We start from the raw sequence: 10,452 nt of genomic DNA, 5'->3' as shown, positions 1-10,452 counted from the left end.
CAGCGGTCCTGTCGGTGTACCGCTGCTAACGAGCTTGATCGGCCATCGTGATGCCCACAGGGTGTGTGTCTAATAAACCTCTCCCTGAAAAAGAGATCTGTTGCGTGGCGGTACAGGTGTCCGATGAATGTGTCAGAAAGTGCACGGACACAGAGGCGTCTCTGTGGGCTGAGAGAACTGGGGCAGTAACTAACCCATTATGAATGGGATGGCAGAAGGCCGGAAAATGTTGCAAAAGATGGTAAACTACGCCCGAGCAGGGCGAACCCAGAGAAAACTCTGGTGGAGGCCCGCAGCGGTCCTGTCGTTGTACCGCTTGCAACGAGTTTGATCGGCCAACGTGATGCCCACAGGGTGAGTGTCTAATAAACCTCTCCCTGAAAAAGAGATCTGTTGCTTGGCGGTGCAGGTGTCCGATGAAGGTGTCAGAAAGTGCACGGACACAGAGGCGTCTCTGTGGGCTGGGAGATTTGGGGCAATAACTAACCCATTATGAATGGGATGGGATGGCAGAAGGCTGGAAAATGTTGCAAAAGATGGTGAACTATGCCCGAGCAGGGCGAACCCAGAGGAAACTCTGGTGGAGGCCCGCAGCGGTCCTGTCGTTGTACCGCTGCTAACGAGCTTGATCGGCCATCGTGATGCCCACAGGGTGTGTGTCTAATAAACCTCTCCCTGAAAAAGAGATCTGTTGCGTGGCGGTACAGGTGTCCAATGAAGGTGTCAGAAAGTGCACGGACACAGAGGCGTCTCTGTGGGTTGGAAGATTTGGGGCAATAACTAACCCATTATGAATGGGATGGGTTGGCAGAAGGCCGGAAAATGTTGCAAAAGATGGTGAACTATGCCCGAGCAGGTCGAACCCAGAGGAAACTCTGGTGGAGGCCCGCAGCGGTCCTGTCGTTGTACCGCTGGAAACGAGCTTGAACGGCCAACGTGATGCCCACAGGGTGTGTGTCTAATAAACCTCTCCCTGAAAAAGAGATCTGTTGCCTGGCGGTACAGGTGTACGATGAATGTGTCAGAAAGTGCACGGACACAGAGGCGTCTCTGTGGGCTGAGAAAACTGGGGCAGTAACAAACCCATTACGAATGGGATGGTTTGGCAGACGGCCGGAAAATGTTGCGCCGGTCGTGGAGCGGGACGTTAAAAGTCTCCCCGCCCATGGAAAATGCATTGACACAGAGGCGTCTCTGTGGGCTGGGAGATTTGGGGCAATAACTAACCCATTATGAATGGGATGGCAGAAGGCCGGAAAATGTTGCAAAAGATGGTAAACTATGCCCGAGCAGGGCGAACCCAGAGAAAACTCTGGTGGAGGCCCGCAGCGGTCCTGTCGTTGTACCGCTTGCAACGAACTTGATCGGCCAACGTGAAGCCCACAGGGTGTGTGTCTAATAAACCTCTCCCTGAAAAAGAGATCTGTTGCGTGGCGGTACAGGTGTCCGACGAAGGTGTCAGAAAGTGCACGGACACAGAGGCATCTCTGTGGGCTGAGTGAACTTGGGCAGTTACAAACCCATTACGAACGGGATGGTTTGGCAGACGGCCGGAAAATGTTGCGCCGGCGTGGAGCGGGACGTTAAGTCTCCCCGCCCATGGAAAATGCATGGACACAGAGGCGTATCTGTGGGCTGGGAGATTCGGGGCAATAACTAACCCATTATGAATGGGATGGGATGGCAGAAGGCCGGAAAATGTTGCAAAAGATGGTGAACTATGCCCGAGCAGGGCGAACCCAGAGGAAACTCTGGTGGAGGCCCTCAGCGGTCCTGTCGTTTTACCGCTGGTAACGAGCTTGATCGGCCAACGTGATGCCCACAGGGTGTGTGTCTAATAAACCTCTCCCTGAAAAAGAGATCTGTTGCGTGGCGGTACAGGTGTCCGATGAAGGTGTCAGAAAGTGCACGGACATAGAGGCGTCTCTGTGGGCTAAGTGAACTGGGGCAGTAACTAACCCATTATGAATGGGATGGGATGGCAGAAGAATGGAAAATGTTGCAAAAGATGGTGAACTCTGCCCGAGCAGGGCGAACCCAGAGGAAACTCTGGTGGAGGCCCTCAGCGGTCCTGTCGTTGTACCGCTGGTAACGAGCTTTATCGGCCAACGTGATGCCCACAGGGTGTGTGTCTAATAAACCTCTCCCTGAAAAAGAGATCTGTTGCGTGGCGGTACAGGTGTCCGATGAAGGTGTCAGAAAGTGCACGGACATAGAGGCGTCACTGTGGGCTGGGAGATTTGGGGCAATAACTTAACCCATTATGAATGGGATGGGATGGCAGAAGGCTGGAAAATGTTGCAAAAGATGGTGAACTATGCCCGAGCAGGGCGAACCCAGAGGAAACTCTGGTGGAGGCCCGCAGCGGTCCTGTCGTTGTACCGCTGCTAACGAGCTTGATCGGCCATCGTGATGCCCACAGGGTGTGTGTCTAATAAACCTCTCCCTGAAAAAGAGATCTGTTGCGTGGCGGTACAGGTGTCCGATGAAGGTGTCAGAAAGTGCACGGACACAGAGGCGTCTCTGTGGGTTGGAAGATTTGGGGCAATAACTAACCCATTATGAATGGGATGGGATGGCAGAAGGCCGGAAAATGTTGCAAAAGATGGTGAACTATGCCCGAGCAGGGCGAACCCAGAGGAAACTCTGGTGGAGGCCCGCAGCAGTCCTGTCGTTGTACCGCTGGTAACGAGTTTGATCGGCCATCGTGATGCCCACAGGGTGTGTGTCTAATAAACCTCTCCCTGAAAAAGAGATCTGTTGCGTGGCGGTACAGGTGTCCGATGAAGGTGTCAGAAAGTGCACGGACACAGAGGCGTCTCTGTGGGCTGAGAGAACTGGGGCAGTAACAAACCCATTACGAATGGGATGGTTTGGCAGACGGCCGGAAAATGTTGCGCCGGTCGTGGAGCGGGACCTTAAAAGTCTTCCCGCCCATGGAAAATGCATGGACACAGATGCGTCTCTGTGGGCTGGGAGATTTGGGGCAATAACTAACCCATTATGAATGGGATGGCAGAAGGCCGGAAAATGTTGCAAAAGATGGTAAACTATGCCCGAGCAGGGCGAACCCAGAGAAAACTCTGGTGGAGGCCCGCAGCGGTCCTGTCGTTGTACCGCTTGCAACGAGCTTGATCGGCCAACGTGATGCCCACAGGTTGTGTGTCTAATAAACCTCTCCCTGAAAAAGAGATCTGTTGCGTGGCGGTACAGGTGTCCGATGAATGTGTCAGAAAGTGCACGGACACAGAGGCGTCTCTGTGGGCTGAGAGAACTGGGGCAGTAACAAACCCATTACGAATGGGATGGTTTGGCAGACGGCCGGAAAATGTTGCGCCGGTCGTGGAGCGGGACGTTAAAAGTCTCCCCGCCCATGGAAAATGCATTGACACAGAGGCGTCTCTGTGGGCTGGGAGATTTGGGGCAATAACTAACCCATTATGAATGGGATGGCAGAAGGCCGGAAAATGTTGCAAAAGATGGTAAACTATGCCCGAGCAGGGCGAACCCAGAGAAAACTCTGGTGGAGGCCCGCAGCGGTCCAGTCGTTGTACCGCTGGTAACGAGCTTGAGCGGCCAACGTGATGCCCTCAGGGTGTGTGTCTAATAAACCTCTCCCTGAAAAAGAGATCTGTTGCGTGGCGGTACAGGTGTCCAATGAATGTGTCAGAAAGTGCACGGACACAGAGGCGTCTCTGTGGGTTGGAAGATTTGGGGCAATAACTAACCCATTATGAATGGGATGGGATGGCAGAAGGCCGGAAAATGTTGCAAAAGATGGTGACCTATGCCCGAGCAGGGCGAACCCAGAGGAAACTCTGGTGGAGGCCCGCAGCGGTCCTGTCGTTGTACCGCTGGAAACGAGCTTGAGCGGCCAACGTGATGCCCACAGGGTGTGTGTCTAATAAACCTCTCCCTGAATAAGAGATCTGTTGCGTGGCGGTACAGGTGTCCGATGAATGTGTCAGAAAGTGCACGGACACAGAGGCGTCTCTGTGGGCTGAGAGAACTGGGGCAGTAACAAACCCATTACGAATGGGATGGTTTGGCAGACGGCCGGAAAATGTTGCGCCGGTCGTGGAGCGGGACGTTAAAAGTCTCCCCGCCTATGGAAAATGCATTGACACAGAGGCGTCTCTGTGGGCTGGGAGATTTGGGGCAATAACTAACCCATTATGAATGGGATGGCAGAAGGCCGGAAAATGTTGCAAAAGATGGTAAACTATGCCCGAGCAGGGCGAACCCAGAGAAAACTCTGGTGGAGGCCCGCAGCGGTCCTGTCGTTGTACCGCTTGCAACGAGTTTGATCGGCCATCGTGATGCCCACAGGGTGTGTGTCTAATAAACCTCTCCCTGAAAAAGAGATCTGTTGCGTGGCGGTACAGGTGTCCGATGAAGGTGTCAGAAAGTGCACGGACACAGAGGCGTCTCTGTGGGCTGAGAGAACTGGGGCAGTAACAAACCCATTACGAATGGGATGGTTTGGCAGACGGCCGGAAAATGTTGCGCCGGTCGTGGAGCGGGACCTTAAAAGTCTTCCCGCCCATGGAAAATGCATGGACACAGATGCGTCTCTGTGGGCTGGGAGATTTGGGGCAATAACTAACCCATTATGAATGGGATGGCAGAAGGCCGGAAAATGTTGCAAAAGATGGTAAACTATGCCCGAGCAGGGCGAACCCAGAGAAAACCCTGGTGGAGGCCCGCAGCGGTCCTGTCGTTGTACCGCTTGCAACGAGTTTGATCGGCCATCGTGATGCCCACAGGGTGTGTGTCTAATAAACCTCTCCCTGAAAAAGAGATCTGTTGCGTGGCGGTACAGGTGTCCGATGAAGGTGTCAGAAAGTGCACGGACACAGAGGCGTCTCTGTGGGCTGAGAGAACTGGGGCAGTAACAAACCCATTACGAATGGGATGGTTTGGCAGACGGCCGGAAAATGTTGCGCCGGCGTGGAGCGGGACCTTAAAAGTCTTCCCGCCCATGGAAAATGCATGGACACAGATGCGTCTCTGTGGGCTGGGAGATTTGGGGCAATAACTAACCCATTATGAATGGGATGGGATGGCAGAAGGCCGTAAAATGTTGCAAAAGATGGTGAACTATGCCCGAGCAGGGCGAACTCAGAGGAAACTCTGGTGGAGGCCCTCAGCGGTCCTGTCGTTGTACCGCTGGTAACGAGCTTGATCGGCCAACGTGATGCCCACAGCTTGTGTGTCTAATAAACCTCTCCCTGAAAAAGAGATCTGTTGCGTGGCGGTACAGGTGTCCGATGAAGGTGTCAGAAAGTGCACGGACACAGAGGCGTCTCTGTGGGCTGGGAGATTTGGGGCAATAACTAACCCATTATGAATAGGATGGGATGGCAGAAGGCCGGAAAATGTTGCAAAAGATGGTGAACTATGCCCGAGCAGGGCGAACCCAGAGGAAACTCTGGTGGAGGCCCGCAGCGGTCCTGTTGTTGTACCGCTTGAAACGAGCTTGAGCGGCCAACGTGATTCCCACAGGGTGTGTGTCTAATAAACCTCTCCCTGAAAAAGAGATCTGTTGCGTGGCGGTACAGGTGTCCGATGAATGTGTCAGAAAGTGCACGGACACAGAGGCGTCTCTGTGGGCTGAGAGAACTGGGGCAGTAACAAACCCATTACGAATGGGATGGTTTGGCAGACGGCCGGAAAATGTTGCGCCGGTCGTGGAGCGGGACGTTAAAAGTCTCCCCGCCCATGGAAAATGCATTGACACAGAGGCGTCTCTGTGGGCTGGGAGATTTGGGGCAATAACTAACCCATTATGAATGGGATGGCAGAAGGCCGGAAAATGTTGCAAAAGATGGTAAACTATGCCCGAGCAGGGCGAACCCAGAGAAAACTCTGGTGGAGGCCCGCAGCGGTCCAGTCGTTGTACCGCTGGTAACGAGCTTGAGCGGCCAACGTGATGCCCACAGGGTGTGTGTCTAATAAACCTCTCCCTGAAAAAGAGATCTTTTGCGTGGCGGTACAGGTGTCCAATGAATGTGTCAGAAAGTGCACGGACACAGAGGCGTCTCTGTGGGTTGGAAGATTTGGGGCAATAACTAACCCATTATGAATGGGATGGGATGGCAGAAGGCCGGAAAATGTTGCAAAAGATGGTGACCTATGCCCGAGCAGGGCGAACCCAGAGGAAACTCTGGTGGAGGCCCGCAGCGGTCCTGTCGTTGTACCGCTGGAAACGAGCTTGAGCGGCCAACGTGATGCCCACAGGGTGTGTGTCTAATAAACCTCTCCCTGAATAAGAGATCTGTTGCGTGGCGGTACAGGTGTCCGATGAATGTGTCAGAAAGTGCACGGACACAGAGGCGTCTCTGTGGGCTGAGAGAACTGGGGCAGTAACAAACCCATTACGAATGGGATGGTTTGGCAGACGGCCGGAAAATGTTGCGCCGGTCGTGGAGCGGGACGTTAAAAGTCTCCCCGCCTATGGAAAATGCATTGACACAGAGGCGTCTCTGTGGGCTGGGAGATTTGGGGCAATAACTAACCCATTATGAATGGGATGGCAGAAGGCCGGAAAATGTTGCAAAAGATGGTAAACTATGCCCGAGCAGGGCGAACCCAGAGAAAACTCTGGTGGAGGCCCGCAGCGGTCCTGTCGTTGTACCGCTTGCAACGAGTTTGATCGGCCATCGTGATGCCCACAGGGTGTGTGTCTAATAAACCTCTCCCTGAAAAAGAGATCTGTTGCGTGGCGGTACAGGTGTCCGATGAAGGTGTCAGAAAGTGCACGGACACAGAGGCGTCTCTGTGGGCTGAGAGAACTGGGGCAGTAACAAACCCATTACGAATGGGATGGTTTGGCAGACGGCCGGAAAATGTTGCGCCGGTCGTGGAGCGGGACCTTAAAAGTCTTCCCGCCCATGGAAAATGCATGGACACAGATGCGTCTCTGTGGGCTGGGAGATTTGGGGCAATAACTAACCCATTATGAATGGGATGGCAGAAGGCCGGAAAATGTTGCAAAAGATGGTAAACTATGCCCGAGCAGGGCGAACCCAGAGAAAACTCTGGTGGAGGCCCGCAGCGGTCCTGTCGTTGTACCGCTTGCAACGAGTTTGATCGGCCATCGTGATGCCCACAGGGTGTGTGTCTAATAAACCTCTCCCTGAAAAAGAGATCTGTTGCGTGGCGGTACAGGTGTCCGATGAAGGTGTCAGAAAGTGCACGGACACAGAGGCGTCTCTGTGGGCTGAGAGAACTGGGGCAGTAACAAACCCATTACGAATGGGATGGTTTGGCAGACGGCCGGAAAATGTTGCGCCGGTCGTGGAGCGGGACCTTAAAAGTCTTCCCGCCCATGGAAAATGCATGGACACAGATGCGTCTCTGTGGGCTGGGAGATTTGGGGCAATAACTAACCCATTATGAATGGGATGGCAGAAGGCCGGAAAATGTTGCAAAAGATGGTAAACTATGCCCGAGCAGGGCGAACCCAGAGAAAACCCTGGTGGAGGCCCGCAGCGGTCCTGTCGTTGTACCGCTTGCAACGAGTTTGATCGGCCATCGTGATGCCCACAGGGTGTGTGTCTAATAAACCTCTCCCTGAAAAAGAGATCTGTTGCGTGGCGGTACAGGTGTCCGATGAAGGTGTCAGAAAGTGCACGGACACAGAGGCGTCTCTGTGGGCTGAGAGAACTGGGGCAGTAACAAACCCATTACGAATGGGATGGTTTGGCAGACGGCCGGAAAATGTTGCGCCGGCGTGGAGCGGGACCTTAAAAGTCTTCCCGCCCATGGAAAATGCATGGACACAGATGCGTCTCTGTGGGCTGGGAGATTTGGGGCAATAACTAACCCATTATGAATGGGATGGGATGGCAGAAGGCCGTAAAATGTTGCAAAAGATGGTGAACTATGCCCGAGCAGGGCGAACTCAGAGGAAACTCTGGTGGAGGCCCTCAGCGGTCCTGTCGTTGTACCGCTGGTAACGAGCTTGATCGGCCAACGTGATGCCCACAGCTTGTGTGTCTAATAAACCTCTCCCTGAAAAAGAGATCTGTTGCGTGGCGGTACAGGTGTCCGATGAAGGTGTCAGAAAGTGCACGGACACAGAGGCGTCTCTGTGGGCTGGGAGATTTGGGGCAATAACTAACCCATTATGAATGGGATGGGATGGCAGAAGGCCGGAAAATGTTGCGCCGGTCGTGGAGCGGGACGTTAAAAGTCTCCCCGCCCATGGAAAATGCATTGACACAGAGGCGTCTCTGTGGGCTGGGAGTTTTGGGGCAATAACTAACCCATTATGAATGGGATGGCAGAAGGCCGGAAAATGTTGCAAAAGATGGTAAACTATGCCCGAGCAGGGCGAACCCAGAGAAAACTCTGGTGGAGGCCCGCAGCGGTCCAGTCGTTGTACCGCTGGTAACGAGCTTGAGCGGCCAACGTGATGACCACAGGGTGTGTGTCTAATAAACCTCTCCCTGAAAAAGAGATCTGTTGCGTGGCGGTACAGGTGTCCAATGAATGTGTCAGAAAGTGCACGGACACAGAGGCGTCTCTGTGGGTTGGAAGATTTGGGGCAATAACTAACCCATTATGAATGGGATGGGATGGCAGAAGGCCGGAAAATGTTGCAAAAGATGGTGACCTATGCCCGAGCAGGGCGAACCCAGAGGAAACTCTGGTGGAGGCCCGCAGCGGTCCTGTCGTTGTACCGCTGGAAACGAGCTTGAGCGGCCAACGTGATGCCCACAGGGTGTGTGTCTAATAATCCTCTCCCTGAATAAGAGATCTGTTGCGTGGCGGTACAGGTGTCCGATGAATGTGTCAGAAAGTGCACGGACACAGAGGCGTCTCTGTGGGCTGAGAGAACTGGGGCAGTAACAAACCCATTACGAATGGGATGGTTTGGCAGACGGCCGGAAAATGTTGCGCCGGTCGTGGAGCGGGACGTTAAAAGTCTCCCCGCCTATGGAAAATGCATTGACACAGAGGCGTCTCTGTGGGCTGGGAGATTTGGGGCAATAACTAACCCATTATGAATGGGATGGCAGAAGGCCGGAAAATGTTGCAAAAGATGGTAAACTATGCCCGAGCAGGGCGAACCCAGAGAAAACTCTGGTGGAGGCCCGCAGCGGTCCTGTCGTTGTACCGCTTGCAACGAGTTTGATCGGCCATCGTGATTCCCACAGGGTGTGTGTCTAATAAACCTCTCCCTGAAAAAGAGATCTGTTGCGTGGCGGTACAGGTGTCCGATGAAGGTGTCAGAAAGTGCACGGACACAGAGGCGTCTCTGTGGGCTAAGAGAACTGGGGCAGTAACAAACCCATTACGAATGGGATGGTTTGGCAGACGGCCGGAAAATGTTGCGCCGGTCGTGGAGCGGGACCTTAAAAGTCTTCCCGCCCATGGAAAATGCATGGACACAGATGCGTCTCTGTGGGCTGGGAGATTTGGGGCAATAACTAACCCATTATGAATGGGATGGCAGAAGGCCGGAAAATGTTGCAAAAGATGGTAAACTATGCCCGAGCAGGGCGAACCCAGAGAAAACTCTGGTGGAGGCCCGCAGCGGTCCTGTCGTTGTACCGCTTGCAACGAGTTTGATCGGCCATCGTGATGCCCACAGGGTGTGTGTCTAATAAACCTCTCCCTGAAAAAGAGATCTGTTGCGTGGCGGTACAGGTGTCCGATGAAGGTGTCAGAAAGTGCACGGACACAGAGGCGTCTCTGTGGGCTGAGAGAACTGGGGCAGTAACAAACCCATTACGAATGGGATGGTTTGGCAGACGGCCGGAAAATGTTGCGCCGGCGTGGAGCGGGACCTTAAAAGTCTTCCCGCCCATGGAAAATGCATGGACACAGATGCGTCTCTGTGGGCTGGGAGATTTGGGGCAATAACTAACCCATTATGAATGGGATGGGATGGCAGAAGGCCGTAAAATGTTGCAAAAGATGGTGAACTATGCCCGAGCAGGGCGAACTCAGAGAAAACTCTGGTGGAGGCCCGCAGCGGTCCTGTCGTTGTAACGCTTGCAACGAGCTTGATCGGCCAACGTGATGCCCACAGCTTGTGTGTCTAATAAACCTCTCCCTGAAAAAGAGATCTGTTGCGTGGCGGTACAGGTGTCCGATGAAGGTGTCAGAAAGTGCACGGACACAGAGGCGTCTCTGTGGGCTGAGTGAACTGGGGCAGTAACTAACCCATTTTGAAAGGGATGGGGTGGCTGAAGGCTGGAAAATGTTGCAAAACATGGTGAACTATGCCCGAGCAGGGCGAACCCAGAGTAAACTCTGGTTCGAGGCCCGCAGCGGTCCTGTCGTTGTACCGCTGGTAACGAGCATGATCGGCCAACGTGATACCCAAAGGGTGTGTGTCTAATAAAATTCTCCCTGAAAAAGAGATCTGTTGCGTGGCGGTACAGGTGTACGATGGTGTCAGAAAGTGAACGGACACAGAGGCGTCTCTGTGGGCTGAGT

The sequence above is a fragment of the Vanacampus margaritifer genome, chromosome 6, assembly GCF_051991255.1.
Source record: "Vanacampus margaritifer isolate UIUO_Vmar chromosome 6, RoL_Vmar_1.0, whole genome shotgun sequence".
In the NCBI taxonomy this organism is placed as follows: domain Eukaryota; kingdom Metazoa; phylum Chordata; class Actinopteri; order Syngnathiformes; family Syngnathidae; genus Vanacampus; species Vanacampus margaritifer.
This window is presented reverse-complemented; position numbering follows the sequence as displayed.